The sequence below is a fragment of the Neopsephotus bourkii genome, unplaced genomic scaffold, assembly GCF_033783945.1.
Source record: "Neopsephotus bourkii isolate Nb327-2 ecotype Australia unplaced genomic scaffold, CSIRO-AGI_Nbou_v1 NB_718, whole genome shotgun sequence".
In the NCBI taxonomy this organism is placed as follows: Eukaryota; Metazoa; Chordata; class Aves; order Psittaciformes; family Psittacidae; genus Neopsephotus; species Neopsephotus bourkii.
Window position 1 is genome coordinate 1,261,221 of NW_026901217.1, and position 26,700 is coordinate 1,287,920.

The following is a 26,700-nucleotide window of genomic DNA, read 5'->3' on the forward strand; positions in this document are numbered from 1 at the left end:
GTGATACTAGAAATTTGGGAGGGGAAAACAAGATTCCATTGCACTTGAGCATGACCTAGTGGCTGGTTGATTGAGTGGCATTTATGGCAGAAACAGAAAAGCTTACTTGTCTGCTCTCCAAGCGTCAGGGTAATTAATGGACTTGCAACTGCTCATTGAAGATTGGATAAAGGGAAAAAATAGTGGCCTGGAATGAGGTGTGTAAATGAAAGATCCACACTCCCACATAAATTAGGCAGCTGGGACTCATGGTACTTGGATCCACCAAATGCACTCTATTTGGTGTCTAAACAAAATGTTCTAACAGATTTGCATGGAGGATCAAAATCTGTAAACTGTCTAATTTTTCCCAAAGTGTTTAATATAAAGCCTATTTGAGCTACATAAAGGCTTAATAGGCTGAAGAAATAGATATAGTAGCGCACAGTAACACTATTGAACCACAGGTTGATATTTTTTACATTTTTTATTTAAATTGTATATGATTCCAGACAGAGAATGAGTGAAAATGCTGTTAGTAAATTAAATGGTAGAAGAGCATATAATCTATATTGTTTACATATTCAAATCGGATTTATAGTTTCTTCAGAAAGACTGTATACTTATTCTTTAGACCTATGAATTAGGTTCCTCAAAGTTAGCCCAACTGTTTTTAACTAGAATACCCTGGATAAACAACCTGGTATATGAAGCAACTGACATCTGTGCCTGCCTGGTCAAGCTCTATTGATGCTACTTACATCATAAAAATTTAATGTGACTGCCTTCAATTTGGAAAAGATTAGGTTTTTTTTTTTAACCATGAAATATCCCATCCAAAGTATACTCTACACATCCAAGGCAATACAATACAAAGCTCTTTGACCTGTACCAGTCAAATCAAAATGGTAACTGCAAGTGTATTATGTTTTTATTACTAATTTTTAGCTAAATCCCTTGAAATGTAAAACAAACTCATATTACTGAAGCTGAAAAAAATTTAATACTGCTGTGTCAACAGAATGTGAATGCCTGTGGATGATGACTGACAGATAAGTATTTCCAATATAAAATGTTGTAAGCCCTCCATCCTCTTTATCCATGTCTCATGACATCAAACAGGCTTCTGTACCTCTTCGTTTTAGTGGTCAAAACACTTAGACTTCAATAATTAAAAAAATTACTTATATGAACTTTACATCGATCTATTTAATTGTTCTAGCTAATCCTTGACAGTCCTTCAACCACAGAACATTTACCTTGCTATCCAGATCTGATCCACAATGAAGATCAAAACTTGGCTCTGATCTACACTTTCATACATTCTGCTGTCTTCTTCCTTAATAAATCTAAGAATAAATTTAATGGTTCAGCCACACTTGTCTATGTTTCAGCAAGATACAGCTTACCCTCACGTTGACCCTTAGTTCAAAAACTCACAAGCAAAAGAGTAGGCATACAATTTGATTGTAAATCATTAAAGCCTGGGCCTATCACTTTGCTGGTGAGCTCAGACTTTAGACTCAGAATTTTCTTTCAGGCTGCCAGAAAACACTTCCTATTAAAGCAGAAAATATATTCTTATTGTGATTGGTGTACTCCTTTCTGAGTAAACACGCGTCACTTTGAGAAGAACAGAACACATTCTGAGTGAGTAAATATATTACAAAAAGAACTAAAATAACATTGTCTTTGGTCCTGATTCCTGAACAGGACATACTGAGAAGTCTGGAAAAAAAAATCATGCACTATGTCATCTCCTGTTTAACTAATGAAAAATTATTCTTAGTTGAGATTAATTCTTCATAACACCACCCTACAGAGTTCATAAGTCAAATTTATATGCAACCTTTTTGGATGAGCGTACTGCACAAGGCTACTTACTGTACACAGGCTGCAAATACGTCAACCAAGGGAAAGGCAAGCCTCCCTCACAAAGCCACACATGAAAGAGGAGAAACCTTCACAACAGGAAGTTGTGGAGCTGCCTGTGGGGTGGAAAGCACATGGAACTACACTCCTTGCCACCCACACACTCATATTTTAATGGACCCAGGTACAATATATTGTATGATTTATTTCTGTGTCAGTGCTTCAGCAACTTTCCTGCACAGACTGACATGCATAAAGGATCTACTCTGTTAATTTCCTTAGGGGATGAAGAGAAAGTGAGGAACATTTTGTGGTAAGCAATAATGCCTTCCTTTCCCTTCCTTTCCTCCCTCCCTTCTTTCCCAACTATCATTTTGTTTTAGTTGGATGTGTTATAATGAAATGGCCAATATTCTTCTGCACAGAATATCCACAGCTATGTAACTGTCAGGAGTCTCCAGGTTTCATATGAACAGAATCCATCTCACAAAAGGAAGCCTTGGAGCCAGAAAATCCCTCACAGAAAAGGAAGCCTTGGAGCCAGAAAATCCCTCACAGAAAAGGAAGTGCTGGCTACCTGTAGTGACAGACCTGTACTGACATTTAGTCATGACATATCTGTTTCTGAGAGACACCTACACCTGTGTTACCCAGTTAGTTCTCCATATTTTTGCCCAGTTCTTCCAGATTTTAAAGTATGCACTCATTTGTTCTTTGAATCCACACTTAATGTGGTGGCAGGAATTAAACCCATACTGTGCTTTTGCTTGTGCTGGACCCCCCACATCTGCAGTAAGAACAGCCTTTCAACACCTTTCTCAGACTTCTTACTAGAAGACCCACAAGTTCTTCTCCAGTAGAGCTAAATAGCTGCAAAAGAATCCCAGCGTGTCCACACAAAATCAAAGAGTTGTGTAGACTGCACAAATAAGCAGAGCACATCAGTGCTTCTGTGTAAATGGACATAAGGCCCAGTTAACTTGTTCTAAAGACCCCTCGCAACTGATACTTGAGCAAGTGCTTAGCTAGCCAGCTGTTGATGGCTTTTTGCTATAAAAAGACAGTAGGAAAAGAAAGGGGATGAGAAGAAAGCAGCCACAAATGAGCAAAGAACTCTGATTCATGAATGAGAAAACACTGATCTTGGCAGTGTTACAAAAGTAATATTTTCACTGCTCTCAAACAATTTCTCCAATATGTTAGATACAAACAAGTTCTCCTTCAGTATTACACATGCACGTCTTCTCTTTTCACCTCTTTTTTTAAGTTCTAAACCTAAACTTATTGTGGTCAAAAGTTCTCAAAAAATCCCAGTCTCTATTTGTATTTTAGCTGTTTCTCTCTCACGGTATACCAGAACAGTGACACAGTGTGCGATCTCGTTCCAGAGCAATATTTCTTTTTCTCTATCCTTCTCTCTTAATAGTGCCTTGCCATAGAGAAATTGCTAGCATTTAGTGAGTTTCTTTGCCAGTAGTACTCAGTTTTGGAGGTGAATGAGATTTTCTTTGTCTCTCAATGATATTAGTAACTTAAATACTAATGCTTTGACAAACTCACAGTAACCAATAACATGCTGTGGATTACTTAAACCGCAAGTGAAACAACTGCCTGTGGGAGGAAATGTGGCAATTGTTAGACAGTGGTTAGCTTCAGAAACACTTTTGAAGTTCAGACAAGAAGCTAGAGTAGAGACCCAAACCTGACTGAAACTAAAAAGGGAATGCATACAAGAGAATCAAACCTGGAGCTTGGACACAATCCCCCTGCTTTGTAGATGCAGTTTATTTAAAAGGCATGTGATGAACACCACCAGTTTTTGATGAAATCCAAATCAGTTGTTACTTAAAGGGGTGCAATTCCATCAATTTTTAGGGAAAAACTGAGTATGGCCTTCTAATTCCAAAAGCACTGTATTAGAATCATAGAATTAGGAGACTTATTTTGCTATTGATTCAGACAAGAGACCTGAAATTGCCACTGCTGCTCATAAGGGGGGATCTCCACTGTAAACATAGATTTTCATATGTGAAAAATACGGACTATTTCTTCATTGCCCTGGGAAGACAGTGGCATTAACATCAAACAACTTCCTGTTAGACATCATGAGGGCAGGTTCTGGTTACCTCTTGAGGTAGAGCAGGACTAGTAGGAAGTGCTCTTCCTCTACTGCTTTGGCTACATCTTCCCCATTGATGCATTACTAGTAACTGAATTCAAGTTGCATTAAGGTCTGGCACTACAAACAGGGTTCAAATTATTTCGGTATAAGGGAAAGTAATAGCCTTATCCTCCCTCCCCAGAATGACCATTTTAATAGTACTTACTGTTACAATAGAAAATTATTCTATGAACATAAGTAACCTAGAAAGCTAAAGCTGACATCCCTGGCCTAGTATTGCTTTGTGTTACACCACCTTACAAACTGCTTTGGTTTATTACTAAGATTTTTGTTAGTTGAAACTCTAAACAAACCAATGCATTACTTATTTTTAGATAACAGCCCTGTTAGTATTTTTTACTATTGGTAAAAAAAAATTCATACTTTTCATTCCTTTGCATTCTTAATGCACTCAGTTTTTTTTTCTCTGACCTTTTACTCCTTTCATTTTATCTCCCAGTGCTGAAGCTACTGTCACCAAAACTGTTCTCTGCCAGGTGGTTACTACGGGTAACAAAAATTTTTTACTAGTTTTTAAAAATAGTTTAAATCCTTACACTTAAAAAAAATCTAAATATCAGAATTATAATGCTGAAAACTTGTACTCTTCTGAGATCACACAGAACCATCTGAATCAGTTTCCTGATTTCTGAGATCCTTAGATATTCCATAAAGCAAAAACTTTTACTGAAAATTAATCTGATAATGTCCTAAAAATTATGACAAGAAATTTTCTATAAGCCATTACATTAAACTGTCTCTTCTCAGTGGATGTAATTCCTTTTTATTACTTGAAAAGGCTAGAAACTAGAGAAAAGTCTTAAAATATCTCTTGAAACAAAACAGTATTTCTAAACTTACTTTAGCATAGCATAGTGTTGTGAACACTTGGTTTTCTTTATAACTTCAGTTCAGCTCTGTCCCTATCTTTTTCCATATCAGTATTATTTTTAACATGGGAAAAAAATGGTGTGTGAATGTTTTTGCAAGAAAAGGACATGCTTCAGACATGGAAAGCTCACAGATTTAAGCCCCAATCATATAAATGATTTCGAGCAATGCAACCTTTAATCCAAAATACTCTGTGACGTAACAGTGAGACTGTGTTTGAACAGTGGTCTGTCACATCATGGATCTAAAGAAGATTTTTGAAGCTTTAAGAGATTTGAAGTGAACAGGGCATAGTTACGGAAATATATGGCTATTAGAAAATGAGATAAAGATAGGAATAATGACCTATACATATGCCATTTGGGCATTTTTTTTAATTGATTTTTCCATAGGTCTTTTATCTAAACAGTGTCAGAAGCAAAACCTGGCAGAGAGCAGTTTTGGTGTCGGTAGGTTCAGTACTAGGAGATAAACTGAAAGGAGTAAAAGGTCAGAGAAAAACGTCTGAGTGGATTAAGAATGCAAAGGAATAAACTGTATGAACACAGGATTTTAGATAGAGATGTCTGCTTCCCTGTCAGTGAATTTACACTGTCCCTATCACATTAAGACCTCCAATGCTGTAAATCTCAGAGGTAGAAAAAGAATAAGCAAATATTGCCTGCTGTGTCTCTGAGACAGCGTTGCATTACTCCTTTAACCACCAGTTGAGATTATGAGCTCCTTATACAGGCTAAAGAGGAAACTACTAAATGTTCTAACTGAAAATCATTATTGTCAGATCCATAAAGTATGGCTAGTCTCACAATGTTGTATAACAGCTATCTACCCCATATTTTCCTGGCTGTGTTATAACGAAACAAATGGTAATACCTTACGTCACAGCAATTCAGCATTTTGCATTGCTGAGCAATAAAAGTAGGATAAAAAGTATGTTGTAAGTTCAGAAAAGGCTTTTGTTGTCTAGATTCTATAGCATATTTAAGACAGGAATCTCACTGGAAATTTATGATGAGTAATACAGTTAGTATCACTATGCACAGGAAGAGCATGTGAATTGTGTGATTAGAGCTAAGGAAGCAGAAAAATGCACAAAAAACCCTGCAGACTCAAGATCATGTAAAACTAATTTGTCACTTCCTGCCATTTCACCTTTCTTATAATGCAAGTCCATTCAAGCAGGATCTTGGATTAAAACTGTGTTTTCCTATACATGAAGTGAAATACAATACACAACACATCTTACTTGTAAGTTCATGCTATTATCCATAGAGCAGAATGCCCAACCTTTTGCCTTCACTCAGGAAATGCAATGGATACTCCGTACTTGCTCCTTAGAAGATACTGAAGAACCACTAAGAAAGAGATGAGGTGGAAGCTATTTGTATGACTTTCAATATCACATGCTGCTGCTACACATGCTTATTTATTAACTATCAAGAAGTTTGAAAGAAACCATACACAATTATAAAACACTGATCAATTTGAAATATACAGCAAATCTCTAGGTGTTTCTATTGAAGCTTAGTGTTAGAAAAAATAAGCCTGCGAAGTATGAACATATAAAAAACGAAACTAAAGATTGATCTGATAGCACATATTTGACAAGTAGCTATGTTAGATTATCAGGAATAATTTAACAACTTCTGAGTCATAAAGACATATTTCAATTCTGAATAATAAATCAAAACATCAATTTAGATTAGTATTTGAACAATGTTCATCAGCGTTTCTAATGTTGCTTCCATTTTACAAATGCTCCTAAAATCCAATAGAATTTCAGATGTTCTCCACATTGATCTAACTCATCTGTTATGAAAATCAAGTGGTAATTCTTCTGAGTGTCCCACTTACAAAAGAACAATTTCAATTTCACCAGCCAATCCTTGTCTCCAAAGCCAGAGTTCCCGTGTTCCTTACTGTTCCTTACTGTTATGATTTAAATATTATAATAAAAAAAACTCAGAGGATTTTCTGACAGTAGAATATGTAGTGAAAATTAAAAACATGTTATAAACAGACTAAATTACTGTATAATTAGGATTTGCAAGAAGGCAGCTTGCAGGCTAGTCAGCATTTTCAAGATGCAGAAATAATAAATAATCGGAAGTCACCTCCCAGTAAATACAAGTGTTAACACAGACCTATCTGACATGTATCTAGCATGTTATTAGTTTTCTAAATCAATATTTCTTAGTCTATGATGTTACTTGCTTTATCAAAACCCAGTAGAATATGAAAATGGTCTATATCAAGGTGGAGTTCTAAAGTGGTATGAAATGAACAGAATAATGTAAAAGTTCCTGTTGCACAGAGTGAGAAGTGCAGGTGGCTAAGGATGGAGGTATAGAACGTTTTTCAACTAACTCTCATATTAATATAAACCACTCACTCTTATGTTCTACCTCTGTAAAATAAAGATGCAATCTTCTGGTGTGATCATGCAAGTCCAAAATCAATGAACTCAGCTGAGTAAGAAACCTGGAGTTTAAGAGTGCTGGATTCTACATGGTGCAATATATAGAAACACTTGTCCTGGGTTCAGCAGTAGCAGTCATTTTTTCCCCTTCTTAGTAGCTGGTGCAGTGCTGTGTTTCTGACTTTCGGCTTCCTCACTATTTTTTGCCGTGCATTTACCCCCTAAGAATTTTTGTCTACCTCACCGGTGGTTTTCACTCAGCTGAACTGTAGCAAGATGACATTTTAGGATTTGTTTGATCTGACTAATCTCACTGTCTTGCTGTTGGCAATGAATCACAATCATCCTTAAGAAGCTGGTAAAAAATGGATTCATTAGATTGCTTTAAGTTTTATTTCTAAGTCGGCACTTTATAATTAAAGTTCTAGAGGAACTGTAGGAATGGAAAATAATGATAAAAGTTTACAAACATAGATTGACTTCCTATTTTAACTTGGCTAAGGAGTAGAGCCCACCCTCACTGCTTTGCTTGGTTTATCTGAACAATGTCAAGTAGCAGTGCAATTACATAGGAATTTAATTTATTGCTGATATAAACTATCAAATAATGTTTTGTCACTTGAATAAAAAGTGATATATGCAGGGTACTCCAGGGACGTACTGACTGCAAATTCTAGAAGCAAATTACTTCCTTGAAAATGCTCCTGTAATTTCAGTGCGCATAGACCTTAGAACGATTTTAAAATCACTGTAGTACAATTCTAACTTTTTTTCCCTCAAGCATAAGAACAAATAATTAGCAGTTCTCATGCTCTTACGTATTAAAAATAGACAAGAGTCATAGTTATTATTCATTGCATAGAATTTTATCTGACATGGCTGATGTTCAGGTGAGTAATTTGGATTTACTATTATGTGTAGCGCTTTGCTTCTAAAAGGTGGAAAGAAATGAAAAGCATAGAAGAGATTAATCCTGCCATTTTATTAAGGCCATGAAGTATCACAAAAATTACAACTGCAAGTGTTACAAAAGTAGGCTGTAAAATGTCTGCCATTTCACCATACTATTTACCACACATCTCAGGAGATGCATTATACTCACAATAACTTGTCCCTAGCAGTACAACCTCCTTATATAACATCTGCCTCCAGAGAGACATCTGATCAAGTGCAATTGCTATTTCTTTCTGTGAGGTGTTTCAGAATTGCACAGTCCTGTACTTAAATGTGAAACCACTAGAGTAAATAGTGTTTGCATCAAAACAGAGGAAGTTTAGGTTAGATATAAGGAAGAAGTTCTTTATGGTGAGGGTGGTGAATCACTGTAACAGATTGCCCAAGGAAGCTGTGAATGCTCCGTCCCTGGCAATGCTCAAGGCCAGGTTGGATGGAGTCTTGGGCAATACGGTTTAGTATGTGGTGTCCCTGCCCATTGCAGGGAGATTGGAACAAAATGATCTTAAAGTCCTTTCCAACCCTAAACATACTCTGATTCTATGTACTGAATGTATTAACCAGAGAATTCAAGGGAGTTTTATAAATCAAACTCCTAAACCATGCCATGTATATTTCTTAGGGACATTGCAGAGCTGGCTACTTTTGTCTGTCTCTGACAAGTAAGCAGTAACTTTTCACTTTGTAGGCCTAGAACCTTATCTGTTATGATTCTTCACACCCAGGACTATTACCATATTGACCATGACTGTATCTGTTGAAGCCGCATGTTCCTGTGACTGTTCTTCCTGTGACTGGCACTTCAGAAGGCATTTCATCAAATGATATTTATAATGCACTTGCATCATTTATGCATATGGCAACTACGTCAATGCAACTAATTTTCTTTGTTTCTTCCAACTTTAGCTCTTCTTCTTGAGCTACTACATCCCTTTAATAGTTTATAGGAGTAATCATATACGATGTGAGTACTTTTTACTTGGTACCAATGGAGTCAATAGATCAAAACTGTAAGGAAAACTTGCACTTTGAAAGCAAACAAATGTGCAGGTACATATTGCTATTAAAAATAGCTTTGTGCAAAACATGACAATACATAACACAGCCCATGGTAGAAAAACACTGTGCCCAGCCAAAGCCAAGAAACATTGAAAGTACTCTGAAATAGTTACTTTAAGTACTTATATGTGGACCACCCATTTAAATATTTCACAGGTCTTTGAAAAGGGGTTGGTGGAGAATCAAAGGAAGATTATTCTGTCAGATAACAGAAAAGAATACTGTCATGAACAGCAATACAGTTTTGAAAGATGAGTGAGGAAAAGAAGAAGAAACTAAAACTCCACATTGCAAGCTGAAAGCTGCATAGATACAGCACTTTCTCTCACGACTGAGAAATGAAGATCAAGAATTTCTGTATCTTCTGGACCTTTCTGAGGACCAGAACAATGAGATCTGAGCACCTGAGCTGTGTGCTTTTCCTCATGTGCATGTACACTTTCAAGTTACTGCTCTGTGAGTCATAAAGAGGGGGAAAACCTTGTTTCACATCCTGCACTTGACAAAAGCCAAACACAAAAAGCACGTATGATCAGTAAAATGTATTCAGATATGCCAAATTCAGCTGACACAAGGAAACAAAATGTGAAGTTTCATTTTTAAAAATACTTTCCTACTAACACTCAATGCTTTCACAACTTGCTTCTATCAAGTATGTATCAGCAACAGCAAGAACCCTTTTTCCACCATGGTCATTCATTAGATAAACTGATACAGAAGTTGGAATGTATTACCATGGCCTTGATATTTAGTCAGAGTGATATCATACTTTTAATAAAATTATCCTTCGGTTCCAAACTCCAATTATTCATTATAAAGGCATTCCAACGGAGATTAACATCACACTCCATATCAGTTGCTAATCTAAAGACTGACAGCAATCGGCTCAGCATTTCAAAACTCTTAATAGCAGATACTAAACACACTGAGGTCATTAGTATTTTTTTTACTGGACAATTATTCATAGAGTTTTCCTACAAGATACTCTATTCATAGAGTATCTCAAAAACCAGAGATAATCTATTCATAGAGTATCTCCTTTATCAACACAAGGAAACAGATGAAAGAGTTTTTCATGTTGGTAAACGGTACTGGATTTAGGTTTGTAATTACATTTATGTCTCTCCATAAGTGTTTCATTATGAGCAAATTACTAAAATTTGATGAGGTAAAGCCCAGCATCTCCTAGTACCACTTATCCTGGTTAAGCACAAGTTTTCACAACTATTTTTTAAGTGATTTAAGCAATTTTCTGTCTCCCCAAAGAATCAGTTGTCATTGATGAATTCAATACCCAAAATTAAAGTGTTTGTTTTAATGTAAAAGTTAATTAATCTCTAATTTGCATATTTTGCTATGTCTTTTTAGCTGCCAAATTTATAACAAAGTGATAAATAGAGCCTCCTAAGAGATTTATTTCAATTAAGCTTGGCTTCAGGGTGGTCCTTATTTCAGTCAAAACTAGAAAATTGATGCTTACTTTCCAAAGCAAAAGTCACACCAAGCTGCACAAAAATAATTCATTCTAACATTTTCCAGAGTTTCACTGATGTGCATTCATGGTATGTTCCACATTTTATTAATTGCTTATGTATTTCAGCACTGTATTTTCAACAGCCTATAAAAAAATATTTGAACGTGGCTTTAAAATAGTACAGCTGACATATCTTTTAATTTTATTTCTATCATAAGTTCTTTCAGTGATACATCTAAGCTAATATGACTTTTTTTTTAATAAGCTATTAGAAAATGTTACAAAACATTCAAACCCTTACTGTAAATACAATGAGAATAAAGCATCAAAACTTTTTTCAGTCAAGTATCAACAGGAAAAGAACAATCATAAGGAATCAAACTAGAAAATTTAAGACATCAGAATACAGGAAATATGGTTTAGTGTTTAATTGCAAATGAAAATCATAAGATTTCTTCAGCTTATCTTAAAATGCAACTTTACATTTAATGAAAATGTTTTTGAGCAATGTGGTGGGTTTCACAAGGGTTGTGATGTTTTTAAACACCTTACACTACTTTCTATTTGTCCAAGGTAGGTATCAAAAGATACCCTCCCAACTGCCTTCTAGTACAATAGATACAAGTTTGTTGAATGTTTTCCTCTCACTGGAAAACATCAATACAACCAAAATTACCTGTGATTGGCCTCTTCATTCACAACTGCATTGCAAGTGTATCGGTAACAGTAGAGACATACTAATTCCTCTTTTTAAAGTAAATGTATTTAATGATCTCAGCCATTAAATCACCAAATGAGTCTCACTTATCACCTGCAACCATCTGGTTCAGAAAATCCTTTTTAATATTTAGACTCGTTCTTCTTTAGGAAATAGTCAAGGCACTTCTTCTGCAAAATGAAAAACACTAACCCGCCACTGTATATATTCCATGTTTTCATATATACAGCATGTGATGCTGAAGTCTACCCTTCATCTACTTTGGTTGGTCTGTATATATACTTTATTTGAATTCCTGAAGTTGCATGTATACTTCTATTTGAGCTCAGAGGCTGTACATTCTTTTGGGCCATGATTTTCTAATGTGAGTTAAAGATGTTCAGCACTTTCAGAAAACTATTCCTAGCTCCCTCCCAGACAGCTCCAAAATGCAATCAGATACAAAGAGGCTAATACAATAGCATCCAAAATTAAAATTTACATAAAGAGCTATTCCTATGGCCATATATAGCTGGGTCACAGCTTTAGCAGATCATAGGAAATACTCAGCAGAGCTGCAGAAGTATGTTTGAAGAAATACACAGGCATATATTGTGTATGTACTTACTTATTTTGGACATAAAATCTACTTGCTTTTTGGCAGTGGTGTCTCTATCGATTCATAGCTTAATGCTATGCTTACTGGCACAATTACTGTACACTCTGGGGAAGGGGGAAAGCAATTTCAGTCTCCTACATAATTACATCTATACACACCTAGAGGTGACTTTCAGAAGTAACAGTGATTCCCATGTAGGTCACAGAACATAAATGACTATGTTCCTGTGATGGCATCCCTTCAGTCTTTGTGATCAAGCAGACCCACCTGGAGTACTGTGTCCATCTCAAGGGCCCCCAACACAAGAGGTGTGTGGACCTGCTTGAGCAAGTCCACAGGAGAGCCGCAAAGATGATCAGAGGGCTGAAGCACCTCTCTTGTGAAGACAGGCTGAGAGAGCTGGACTTGCTCAGCCTGGAGAAGTCTCCGGGGACATCTTAGAGCAGCTTCCAGTACCTAAAAGGGCCAACAAGAAATCTGGAGAGAAACTTTTTACAAGGACAGGTAGCGACAAAACAAGGGGGAATGGCTTTAAATGAAAGATGGGAGATTTAGGTTGGATATAAGGACATTTGCTGTGAGGGTGGTGAGAAACGGGAACAGGTTGCCCAAAGCTGTTGCCCCATCCCTAGAAGCTGAAGTTGCTTTGCACGACTGGTCTAGTAGAAGGTGTCCCAGCCTGTAGTGAGGGTTTTGGAACTAGATGATCTTTAAGGTCCCTTCCAACCCTAAACATTCTATGATTCCATGACTAATTCTATAGCTTTAATATTCTGCTTTCTTTGAAAAATTGGATTGGCTTTAGTAGGAGGCTTGACAAACATGATCCAAGTTAAGGTGATCAAAATTCTTTTTTTTTTTTCTCAATATTTTAAGATTAAATTTATTGAAGTTAGCCCCATGTTGCATACTGGATTCACCTGGGTATAAATGCTCATATTTGGACTAAAGACTAAAACCAGACAATTACACTGCTGAATGTCATCATTCACATAAACAACTGATTTTACTTCCAACTTGCTATCTACAAAAGCATGTGCTGCATTTCAAAGAAATCATGTCCCTTTTGTTTAAATGCCAATGTTCTAGAAAATAATGGTAAGTTTTCAAGGACAGGACTGAAGTAGAATTGCAGCATTTACTGATGTGAAAGACATGGTATTACCAGTTTATGTCCTGCCACAGTTTGTACAGAAATGCACCCATTTGTTTACAATACAACCAAATAAATATTTATCTTAATTTTTGTCAATTGAAATAGTATCTTCACCTATCTTAAATAATTTGGTGTATCATACAATACTTTTTCTGGAGGCAAGTATTAAAAACTTTAACGTTCACTTTAAAATAGCATTCTTAGAGAAATGAAAGAAACAGAAACAGTAAGTCATTTTCTGTTACTCCAAATTAATTAAAAATCATAACATAAATATTTAGAGTAAAAGACTAAAAACTTCTGGATATTGTAATGTTATTGCTTTAGCAAGTGTTGTACTCAAAATAATCAAATTCCTAGTCACACTAGAGAAACATTTCTTACTGTTCGACATGACTATACATCAAGCTCCTGAAGAAATGTCATCTCATGATCTACACCAGAAATTAGTAATCACAAGACATTACAAGCAGTAATTTCCATCAGTTCAATTTCAGTCAGAAGAAACAATAATTAGTTTTCCAGATAACAATTAAACCAGTATCAGTGTGTCCTATGACATAAACAGAGAAGCTCCAGGTGCATGCCAAAGAACGGAAGACATCACATTCATGTCTTGAAACTAATTCTGAACAAGAGCCCTCTACACTGATTTTTCTAGTCTAACTGGGAGAATTATCATCCTAAAACATGGCTTAAAATATGTTTCACATCCTAGTCCCAAATAAACAACGTGGGATGTTGAGTTCTACTATAAATATAATATACTACAGATAACTCCAACAAAGGAGAGAAACGTTCTTTTGGTACTTTCATTGAGTGCGCCAGAAACATTGGTCAAGCACATTTGCTTTTACTCTGCAACTGTTTCTGTTCAAAATTTAACAGGGATGTGTATATTAATGGTTGGCAGAGTTACAAGGTCACCTCATCTAGCCCTCGTCCATTGAGAATCATTTTCTCTCTCCTTTTCACTTACACTCTGCCATAAGTAGCCTGAAGCAACAGCATCTCTCCTAATTCCTATAGAAATTTATTCTATAGGGTCCTAGGAAGCATCTTATTTTCTTCGTGATATTTTCACTTTTCAGGCATTCTGTTCTATCACTGTCACATTAACTTTCTGTCCATTCTTAAGATTCTGCTCACCATTATGCCCATGTGTGTTATGATTAACCTCTATGTTTTATAGCTCATTTTGTTGAAAGTGCTACAAAACGTTTTCTCTACATAAGTGTCCATGTTATAAGATCTTTACTTTGCACGATACTTTTGAATGCAGCTACATTAGGATTCTCTCCTGATGATCTGGGTGTTAAGGAAAGCAGGAAGCACATTCTCTATATACCTCTCTCAATACACTTACATCTGTAGCCTAAAGCAAGACTGATGACCTTATGAACTTTACCAAGTATCTGCCTCATCTGTACCCCAGACTGCATCAAACCATTAACTACTTTTCATTATACATGAGAGGAATGGGCTCTCCTGCATCTCAGGTCACTGTGACAAAAATACTATAACAAAGTGATTAAATAGAAGCATAGAATAGTTAGGGTTGGAAAGGACCTTGAGATTATCTAGTTCGAACCCCCCTGCCATGGGCAGGGACAACTCACACTAAACCATGTCAACCAAGACTCCATCCAACCTGGCCTTGAACACTGCCAGGGATGGAGCATTCACAGCTTCCTTGGGCAACCCATTCCCGTGCCTCACTACCCTCACAGTAAAGAACTTCTTCCTTATGTCTAACCTGAACTTCCCCTGTTTAAGTTTAAAACCATTACCCCTTTTGCTACCACTACTGTCCCTAATGAAGAGTCTGAAAAGTATCCTGCATTCTAGTTGTACAGTTAGGACTGAAGGGTTCAAGATGATTTGGATCAATGATTTGAATAGAATACTGATTTATGCACTTAGCCTTCTGAGGTAAGATGGTAGGCTGTTTCTTAACTGTCTTGTTTTCTTCACCCACAGTTTATTTCCCACTCTTCCACTTCCAAGATGAATCACTACCAGAGTCTGATTCCGAGGCTACTCCACTAGTCAACTCAGAGTCATAGCCCAGCACTACTGAGCAGAGACATGGACACTCTTTCTTCTCCCTAGCCCTTCTTTACACTTACACAATGCACAGCTGTTACATACATCCTTGTCTTGCTCTGGCTTATGCTGTTCACTATGCATAGCAATTCCATATGAAGTGGGGGATTAGGCAATGAGCCCTGAGAGGAAACAAACTAATCTCTGGTGTATATGGAGCCATTCTCATAAGAGATTTTTTTAAGTAAATTCCTACCCGCAAAGTCCTAAGAACAACCTCCACAAACACCATTAATAAGATGACCAAAATGAAGGTCCATACCAGAGTCTGTCCATCAATGACAGCAAACTGAGATTAATCACTTCATAGAAAAATAAGACACTTTCCTGATTACTTTAGGTCACAAAAACCATGTAGGAAAGACAAATATTAAGGGCCAGCTGGTACAGTTAATTACACAATTTATGACAATCACCAGAAAGGTCAAGGACTTGAAAAAGTGTTAGAGGAACTTACCCTACTTGGCCAGGCGCCATAGGACATAGTACACTACAAAGGAGTAAATAACATAGCCTGACTGAAAGGACTGCCCACTGTGATGGCTAGACTTCAGAAATGTGACTTTTCATACCGCAGAATTGAAAACTGCACATGAAAAAGATTGAGGTTATGGATCTGAGGTTTTCCCATGTTTTATAAGCCTTCTCTCTCAGGTCACAACAGAAATATCTGCAAAACAGCATGGGTGTAGGTAGCCACATACTGTAAGCCGAAGTAAGGACAGCTTCCCCAGCATGACTATTGCCTCCTCCCACTCATTTCCAGAGAAGTGGGTGTTCAGCAGATTACTGCAAAGAAAGGTTCTGATGGATGATAAGTTCAGGGTAAGTAATATGATCAGGATAAGATACTATGTTCAAGATAAGCCACAAAAGCTAGCTAGCAAAATGTGCCTAAGAAATGATACCACTATGCATAGTGTAGCAGAAAAGTTGGAAATGTCTATTGCTTGGAAAGCACTAATAAAGATGTCAGCTAGTAGAGAACTGTCCTTGGCTCAAGCATAACTCAAGGCTGGGCTAGAAACAGATTGTACACAGACCCCAGAAATATGACACAGGTATGTGAGATACGGGTTGGTATCAGAGATGGTAATTATATTCATACCATGTGTCCACTAACATCTGATGAAGGCACAGCTGCAATTAATGGAGTTTACTAGTATTTATTCAGGTCTTGCTACATGTCCATATTATCCTCAAAATGCTGCCTTTCCTGAAAATTCAGTTTCAGTTTTCTAAATCCCCAAGGAACTTGATTTTTTCCTCTTATTATATACTAGCTTTTTAAATTCTCTGAGTATCCTACAGGCCAAGGATTGGTCAATGGACTGATAGGCTGTGAAGTTAAAGAAACCAGGGGACCAAGGGCAATATTCATCAAAGCCTTGGATGGAGGTGGCCAAAGGCACCACAGAACAGGGTGGGCCTGTTCCACAACTAAGTACTGCATAGCCTCAGTGTACTCAGTAATTCTTTTCAATTCAAGCCTCCCCCATGGGGCTGAGAAAGCTGGAGTAGGTGGCCTGCTGGTCCTTTGCCAAGCTTGTTTCCTTGGCTCCTCCAAATGCCCAGACATAGCTAACAGAAAACATACTGGATAACTTACCAAGTAGGCTTTCCCCTACACCATTCACCCTCTGACCCTCCCTGCCTTATACCTCTAATATCAGTTTAGTTGCTCCTGTATCCAGTCTCATAGTCAGTCTTACCACCCCACTTTTTCCTTGCATCATCCCCCTCATGTCCCTGATAAATCTGTTGCTATTTCCCAGTTGACGCCATCTCTCCTAACACATACCTTCTGCGCCTCTGCTGAAACTGTCTGCTAACCCAAAGGCCTGGATGAGCATGAGGGAATAATGGCTTTTATACCGGTGGGCAAGCCTTGCTCCCAGTTTGGGAGCCTTGATTCTGATCTTCCTGGGTGGGCTAGTCATGACCCTGTCTTGACAAGAATTTAGGACTTTCCACATGGGTTGGGCAATATTTAGGCACGCGGCATGAGGGAAATGAATCAAAACAGGGATGGGTGGAGGACAGAAGGCTAAGTTGGCAGGAAAGAATAGTATGAATGTGAGAAAAGCAACTTAGAAGGCCAGAGAACTTTATAAACCTAGTACTGGATGGCTATCTGACTTAGATGAGCAGTGCATCTTTGGGAGGTGGGGTTAAGGAAAAGGGGAGAAAAGAAGGCAGATGACTTTGACAACAAAACATAGCTACTGACCTTTACCTAACTAGCTAAATGAGAAATTTCAAAAATCCTCTCAAGTAAAATAAACCACTCGCCCAACTGTAATGAAAATATGGAATTGTATCTTTTAAAACATTTCATAGCCTAGTCTTTTTACTGCACCCTCTAAGGTTTCTGCAAATTTGGTGTTTAGAAGTAAGCTGCAGTTTCCTGGGATAAAGAAATACTACAATCTCTCTACATCCATGGAAATTAACTATTTGTGATAACATCCATACAGCATTCATCTCATCAAGTAATTCCACTTAATGACCAAAGAATTAATTTTAAACTTCAGTATCAGTGAAAAGCAAAATTAAGCATTTGCATCAGAAACTGGAATTTACGAGAACTACAGCATGTACTGACCAGAACACAGTAGTAATATTGTATTCTGACCACTAGTAGCCAAATAAAATAAACTTTACAATGTTTTCTCAAACAGCAAACCATATTATACCCATATTTATGAAATGTTAATAGTTTCAGTTTCAAACAACTATATTCAAGATTATTTCACTGGTTTATGGAAATTCTGTGACGATTTTTTTTCCTTGGCAAAATTCTCATTATAGTTTTACTTTTAGCCATTCAATTTGAGTCATGATAGCATCAAACAGGAATTGACCCATCTTACACTGAAAACATGATAATTTTTCTGTGGACTCTCAAGAGAACTGGATTAGGCCCACAGAGAAGAACTATTCCCTCTTCACCCTATGATACATGATTCAAAAATGAATTTTCTGTTTCCTACAAGCACTTCCACTGATTATGCAGTACCCATTTACAACTTGTTAGTTCATTTTTTATTTCTCCATGCTCTCTAGAGCATGCTGTTCATCACAATTCAGGCACAGTTTCGCAACTAGTTATTTCACAATCCACGTCCATGTTGCCACCAAAAGGGAAAGTTCTCCCTGTTTCCTAAAGCTCTTGTCCTCTCCTTGGTGCCAGCACTGGATTGCTGGGATCAGATGGATTGACTCCATTCAGCTGAGAACCACCAAAATTAATTAATTAGTTTTCAGGCAGATCAGCTCTCTGATTCAACCAATTACACAGCTGCATGAATGTTGGTGCCAGCAGAAGAAAGGCATTAAAACCCATTGCCTAGAGCAGAAAAGTGGTGGGACAGTAGCAGAATAGACTTAAACTGGTTTACACCAATTGTGAAACTGCAGCCTTAAAATCACAAGTAACTTAACTGAACATACTGATCACCATCTTCTTCAATAAAGGGGAGAATAAATAACATGGGAGCGCACACTGATCCCAGCAAAGGAGCACTTTGAATCTCCTACATAGTTGATTAAATACTTGTTAAAGGATCAGGGCACATCCATACAAACTAGATACTAACATATGACTTTATGAAACACTATATGCCTTGTTTATTAAAACGCATACTATTCTATAATAATCTTTACTTTAGGATCTCATTGAAAAAAAGGACCTTTTAGATAACTTTTTGCTCCTCAGCTATATTTTCTGCAAACACTAACATTTATATCTTCTTATATGATATGCAACTAACAAAAATGCCAGCATTACCCTTTCATCACAATGTTAAATAAGATATAGCCTTGTCTCTGGACAAGTCCATTCCTTTAAAAAAAATTGTTAGTTACTATACATATATCAGCTGTATTTTATAAAAAACCACAAAACTGGATACATATTGCTTTGATCAATCTAGTAATTACTCATATATTCATGAACAAGTTTTATCTACCTCCTATTCATATGTTTTCCTTTATTGCTATAAATTCTAGCCCCATTGAAGATCCTAACAGGTAGACATAAATGGATGTTACTTATGTGAAACAAGAAAGACATACCAAGTAATGGAATTGATTAGGACACATGGTAGTAATTTTCTAGAAATGTACTATTCATATCTGTTGAAACTATTTTGCTTCTAAAAGAAAAAAAATAGACTCAAAATCTCTTTTTTTTATCCCTTTCATTTTAACTATACGATGCTGGACATAAAGCATTTCCTGGGATTCACTACTGGGTGTTGGTTATGACCCGTCAGCTCAGCTCTGGACCATCATGTCTTAGCCAGTCATTAATTTTAAGTCAGCACTGCAAAAAGTTATTGCTGAACTCTGCTGAAAATTTAAAGTGAATTTTCTCAAAGAATACTGAAGTCTTTTGTCAGCTATTACATTCTACTAGAGAGAAGTTTGTCCCAATATACTGATGAGATTAAGAAATCACAAGCTTCCTTCTCTCAAATATCACATTCCTAGCTATTCCAGCCAGAATTTTGCCTTGTTTATTCCTCCCATGGATCCTCTAGACTACACTATCTAAAATACTTCAAATCACAAAACTTACTTTACTGTAACTGATATCCTTCTTCTCTACCAAATTCCTGTACAGATCCAAACAACTTGGACTGATATTAGCATATTGCGATCAGGAATTAAAACAAGAAAAAAAGCCCAAAACAAGCCCAGGCAAAGAAAGAAACCAAAACAAAACCCAAACAAACAAACAAAAAACAAACACCACCCCCCACCCCCCCCCCCCAAAAAAAATCAGAAAAGAGTCAGGTATTCTGGCTGCAGTTTTTCCATTTCACCTTATAATGCCAGAAGCCATTTGTCACACTCATTGAATTACCTCATAGATGTTCAAAGTCTGCCAAGTCCTTTTCACTATTATTTCCATCAACCTTTTGATGTGATGACTAACCTGCTGCAGAACTACATGATGTAACACAATGGTTAAAAATAGTAAGGAGTATCTTTGCTTTCTTTTATTGACAGTCATTCTAGAGTTCTTCAGGCCTTCACATAACTTTGTGTCCTTATAAAATTTTAGGCTGTTTTATGCCCTTCAGTAACACTTGTTTGCTCACAGTATACTGCATGTATATGACTGCATATGTATAATTACACAAACAAACCCCGAATATTAAGACTACACCTTTAAGCACTGAAAATTTAGTAAATACTGGGATTAGTGTTGCTGACACAACCCTACTTAGAATGTTAAGAGTGACAGAGGCCTTACAGAAATCTCTGAAAAAGTGAATAATCCTGTCTTTGGACAAGAATTTGAACTGTCTGCAATAAGTAGGGCTTGGGGCCATGCATGATAAGGGCAAGGCAATATATTTAATAGCTGCTCATTAAGTGCATCCTGCGTGAGGTAGGAATTTTATGGAAAAATAGTGTAATCTCATAATTAAATGTAAACATATGAGGGACCAAGTTTACTCCATCAAAACCTCCCAAGCTTTTCCCCCTTTCTTTTCCCTATCTATTCTCACAGCTCTTACCTCCACTGTCCAACGCCCTCTTGATCTTGTCCCAGTTAATTTTTTTTATTCATGTATGTTTCCCTATTTCCCCCCACATCCCACAAAAGCACTCCTCCTCTGTTTCAATGGGGGTAACACAGAACACATGCAAAACAGATTCCCTGATCTGTTCCAGTGACTGCACCTAGCTCCAATCCAGTTTAAAACAGTACATGAACTTACACGTACTAAGCAAGAGTTCTGTTCAAGGATAATATAATTAAAGAAGAACACAACTGAGAACTTGACTTTGTCATATGCTAAACTGAGCAGCTTCAGTAATACTTCAAGAATACTATCAGCTTGCCTACAACAGCAGAAGCCAGGCCTTAGTATGTGTGTGTTCTGAGCACTGTCCAACAAAATGTGTGAGGTCATGTAATTAAACACGGTGTATATATTAAAGCTCAAATCAAGCTGCACAGGTCATGCTAATATATTAAGTCCTCTTATTTGATTGCTAACTTGACAACACCAACAGTGTTCTTTTAATACAGGTTGTGTTATATATGTACCTGCATTTGTATGTGATTTATTTTACAATAAAACTGAATTTGATCTATGACCTTGATATATAGAGGTTTGTTTTTCTTCTCACACTGTTTTACACTGCAAACCCACTTTGATTTCAATGAAGCTATTTCTGATGCGCATTAATCTGACAGTAAATTACTGCTTTCTTTTCATACAGATAAATACGTGCACACATACATCAGGTTTTATACATGCACTCCTGTATGCAAATGTACCTGCATCCCCAGACATTATAACAAAGACAGTGTACAAAGCAATTTATATCTACTACGGCTAGTGTACGGCCACGTTTGATTACATTTGTTCTATTGTGTTTTCTGGAAGATTATCCTACTAAGATCCTATTGAAGTCTGCTGCCAGAATATTTCAGTTTAGCACTAAACCAAAAGCCAAACTAAGGCAATAAACTAAACTTGCCCCGTACCCCTGGAGGGGGTCCAACAAAAAAAAAAAAACAGAACATAAAAGCTGCTTGTTCAGCTGTGGCACTCTTCTTTTAAAGCTATTGCACGACTATCTCTATTTCAATGACACATGCTGCCTGTCAGAAGGTGATAGTCTCTGTCATATTTATTAAAAGCCATTCTGAAACTAAGCAGCCTTAAGCAGCTAACTAAAGACTAGGACATAAATCATGTGCGACATTATAAGACATGAAAAATGGTTCTCAAAGAAGTTACTAACCAGTGACCCTAATGTACAGTATTTTTAGCAACACAAAATAAACAGAAAATACTGATTTACATGGCAGGAGCTTCAGAACTTTTGAATGTCAAAAGCCACCCTTCCCAGCAGTTGAATTTGATTTTGCCTCTCTGATTACTGAACAGGTATAGAATCTTGCAAGCTAGAAGCTTTCTGATAGCTATGCCTTTTGAGGGACTCATGAGAATTGTTTTATCTAACAGTTTCTGCATCTAATTAACTCTGTTTTTTACGGTGTTCTCAACTGCTGATCAAAATATGCAATTAACTATGCTTTGTTTTAGAAACACTTATTTACTGTACCTTTTCTGGAGGTCATCTGCTAATGCATTATTTTTTACATATCAATAAAGTAAAATTTAAGACTGGTATGCCACCATTAATTTGCATCACAGAAAAGTCTGTGCAAAAGACTGTAGTGCAGAGTTGTCTCAGCCCACTTCAAGGCAGCTACAAGAAGCCATCCTGCTGTATGGCCATGAAGGAACGTAATAGCTTATTTTCTCTGGAAAACTTCCATGTTTCCCCAGCAAGATTTCTCCCAGTAGTTAAACTTTCTTATTTATACAGGTATTTCAGTACCTCTACATTGTACTGAACATGCAGGTTACATTTACACATCTCTGGCCCTGCCTGAATTTAACAAGACTTCTTGATTCGGCAGCACTCATCATGTTGTTGCTCCTCTACACTTGGAAAGTGGATTCCTTTGTCCCTTGGAAATACCCAGTATGCAATCCAGATATCTGGATTACATATGCAATTAAGGTTTATAAACACATTTTTCCCCTACTGTACCTAATAGCAGTGTATTACTGGGGTATCATCCTGCAAACTGGGGGAGGCTTCTCAGATGTCTTCCTTTGAATAGAAAAATACAAGGCCATATCTTTGATTTTGTAGTATCCCTTTAACAGTATAATTCATATTATTTTATGAAGCAAAATATTAAACATGATTGTGTTCATAAGAAAGCTGAACAACTGCTTTGTAAAGAAAGGAAAAGTTGGGTTTGCATAAGAAAACAGCAGGTGAAGACTTGTGTAGAAGTCCTCCTTACAATATTTACAGTCAAGCAAACTTGCAGCTATGTGCCTTTACCATAACACAGAACAGAAAGACCTGATCTCTCTTTGCCTAAGGGAGAAGGTTCTGAAGTAAGTCAAAGAGGACTGCTATGGCTAGTGCAGAAGTTGAAGTGAAGTCCTCAAAGAAGCTGTTGCAGAACTTGAACATATATCGTCAGAATCAAATGGCTGTGAGATACAGTGCTGCTTATTGCTCTCTGCAAGGAGGTAGACAGCAATATGCAGTGTATATTGAACTATAGAAATATTAGGTCTTCAAATTATAGAGAAAGAAAATAGATGAGTCTAAGGTAAAAAAAGTTGAAAGCTTACTATACTGTCCCTACTACATAACAGTTTTCATGTTAAAATCCATTTCGTATTCCTAAAGACTCATTATCATGAGACTCAACTTCTGTAAAGCAATCAGAAGAAGCCTTCTATTAATAACCTGAGTATTTTGTGGGTAAGAACTTGGAATTTTAAACCTGGACAAGAAATTACTTAGAATGATTGCCTCTGACAATTTGATTTGCTTCATGCTATTTCTTGACATTGTAGCTGGGTGGTAAATAGTTCCTTTCCTGTGAAACTCTGAAGCCTCAAAAATATTTCTTCCCCACATTTGAATTAACCCTGGAAGTTTCAAAGCTTTTCCACATAAAAACAAGGAAGAGAGACTCCAGAATAGCCAAAAGGCATTGCTGTCAGTGCCTTTATTTTAAAATCAGGCACAAATTTGAAACTTATCCTTCTGCAAACCAGTCACGGTGCCCCTCCATTTTTCATATTTTTCATTGATTTTTTTCTTTCCTCTTCATTCCCAGTAAAAGTGTTCATGAATTTCATTTCCAGCCCCTCCCCAAAACCAATCACTTATCACTCCCTACAGCTTTCATAGAAACGAAGGGGGAAAATAGCCAGGCATTTTACTTGCTCTAACTGCACCAAGCAAAATGAGTATGTCAAGAAACATAATCATTTGCTTGATAAAAACATGCTTATTTTAAGCAACTTGAGGATATTAATCTAATGAGTTCTAAGATGTGAGTATAAGGATGCAAACCACACTGCTGAATAAGAGATTCAAATAAATTAACATACTATTAACAACTATTCCAAATATTCTAGATTAAACAGGGAGTGAAGAAATCAGGCTTACATTATTAGCCAAAGAATTTTCACCACTCATATGAATTTAAATTATTTAAGCCAGTTTCAACATTTGAAGAACTTTCCTACTCCCAAGGGAGATATTAAATGTATACGTCAGTAATTCACAGATTGCTGCTGCTGGTAGTCATCAGAATCTGGCTTCAATTTCATCCAGTTAAAATTTCTCTTCAAATCAAGAGTGTTTAATTCACTAAAAACATCTCAAAATCAAACAAAGAATAAATACTCTTGTTAATGACAGCCTTTCTATTAGCACCTGAGAGAGGGAGGAACCCAGTTATCCATATTATCTGGAGAGTGAACTGTGAGCTAATTTACATGGTAGTAATAAGCACATAGCTTTCATATGACTTCCTGAACCATTTGCACACTGAGCTGACTGAACCTGGAGTCCAAAGAGCAAATAATACGACACTATAGGGAAAAGGAAAGAGTTCCAAGCAAAAGGAGGTAATAATAAACATTTGGATGCAATTTACACGGGTGTGAAGAAAAACCAGGGTCATACTGTGGCAAAGAGTTCAGTAATCTTCATTTCCCGCCCTTCATACATTGTAGGGCTACTGTAATGCTGTACTGTTCCCAGAAGAAATAGAAGATGAGGTAGGCAGGGCTCTTGTTTGTTGTCTCTTCTTGAATGACAGTTTGGTTTCAGAATGGCCAGCAGATGTTAGACCATTATTAATTTGTCCTTTCATTCTCCCAAGCTATTAATCAGATAGGCAGGGACTTGCTTTTCTGTTCTCTTTGACATTTTTTGGTACCAGTCCTCAATAAACCTAGCTATCACAGATAGCTTTCAGAACAGTTGCCAAACATGGAAGCGATTAACAAACCATTTAAGTGCTACATGGCTCTCCTGGGGAAAGAGCGGCTTTATACTCAAGATCTAATACATTCTTTGCAGATACTGAAGCTGACCACACTATGAATCGCCAAGGTCCCATTGCTATACAAGAACTAATTTACAGTTGCATTTATTGAAGAGCAGGGTAAATCATTCCTTTTCAATTTCTTTCTTGAAATGAAACCCAGTGTCAACTAGTATTTAGCAGAACTATGCTACTTTTACGCAAGATGGAGAGCTGGCCTGACAACCTTTGTATCATGTAGAATCAGATATACATGTTAAAAACTTCCACTGATTTTTATTTTCCTCAGAAAAGCTTTGGAGTTTTTGGTTTTGCTTGTTTGAGTATTTTTTTTTTCTCCTAGAAAGTCCTGTTTAATGGATGGATCTGGAACTTTCTGTAATGTCAGGCAAAAAAGTGCTGTCCCTAGGAGTCTTCTAAACCTGCGTGTGATTACACACTTTGATTAGATAATCTTTGTTGGTGACATGGACAGTGGGATTGAGTGCACCCTCAGCAAGTTTGCCGATGACATTAAACTGTGTGGAGCAGTCAAAATACTGGAGGGAAGGGATGCTATCCAGAGGGATGCTGACAGGCTTGAGAGGTGGGCCAATGTCAACCTCATGAACTTCAACAAGGACAAGTGCAAGGCCCTGCACCTGCGTAGGGGCATTCCCAAGCACAAATACAGGCTGGGCAAAGAATGGATTAAGAGCCCTGAGGAGAAGAACTTGGGGGTGTTGGTTGATGAGAAGCTCAACATGACCCAGCAGTATGTGCCTGCAGCCCAGAAAGCCAACCATAACCTGGGCTGCATCAAAAGGAGCATGACCAGCAGAGTGAAGGAGGTGATCCTGCCCCTCTACTCCACTCTTGTGAGACCCCACATGAAGTAGCTCATACAGTTCTGGTGTCCTCAACTTAAGAGGGACGTGGACCTGCTTGAGAAAGTCACAGGAGTGCCACAAAGATGGTCAGAGGGCTGGAGCACCTCTCCTATGAAGACAGGCTGAGAGAGCTCTGCTTGTTCAGCCTGGAGAAGATAAGGCTTCAGGGAGACCTTAGAACAGCTTGCAGTGCCTAAGGGAGGCCAACAAGAAATTTGGAAGAGGAACTTTTTACAATGCATGTAATGTCAGGACAAGGGATAATGAGTTTAAAATTAAATAGGATAGATTTAGGTTAGATATCAGGAAAAAACTCTTCACGAGGAAGGTGGTGAGACAGTGCCCAAGGAGCTGTGGCTGCCCTATCCCTGGCAGTGTTCAAGCCCAGGTTGGACACGGCTTGGAGCAACCTCATCTAGTGGAAGGTGTCCCTGCCCATGGGAGGGAGCTGGAACTAGATGATGTTTCAGGTGCTTTCCAATCGAAACCATTCTATGATTGTATGGTTTGCAGATGTAACTTCATCTCTGTAAAAGA

The 26,700-nt window shown here is 37.3% G+C and overlaps 1 long non-coding RNA gene across 1 annotated transcript in view; it reads right to left on the reverse strand.

The window, feature by feature from the left end:
* Window positions 1-1,276: 1,276 nt before the first annotated feature.
* Window positions 1,277-26,700, reverse strand: part of LOC133212575 (uncharacterized) — a 36,789-nt gene continuing 11,365 nt past the window's right edge. Inside the window, exons 3-4 of the long non-coding RNA XR_009725528.1 lie at window positions 1,864-1,967; window positions 1,277-1,328 (exon numbers count right to left, since the gene is read on the reverse strand). This is a non-coding gene — a long non-coding RNA (uncharacterized LOC133212575). The remainder of the gene's footprint in view (window positions 1,329-1,863; window positions 1,968-26,700) is intronic.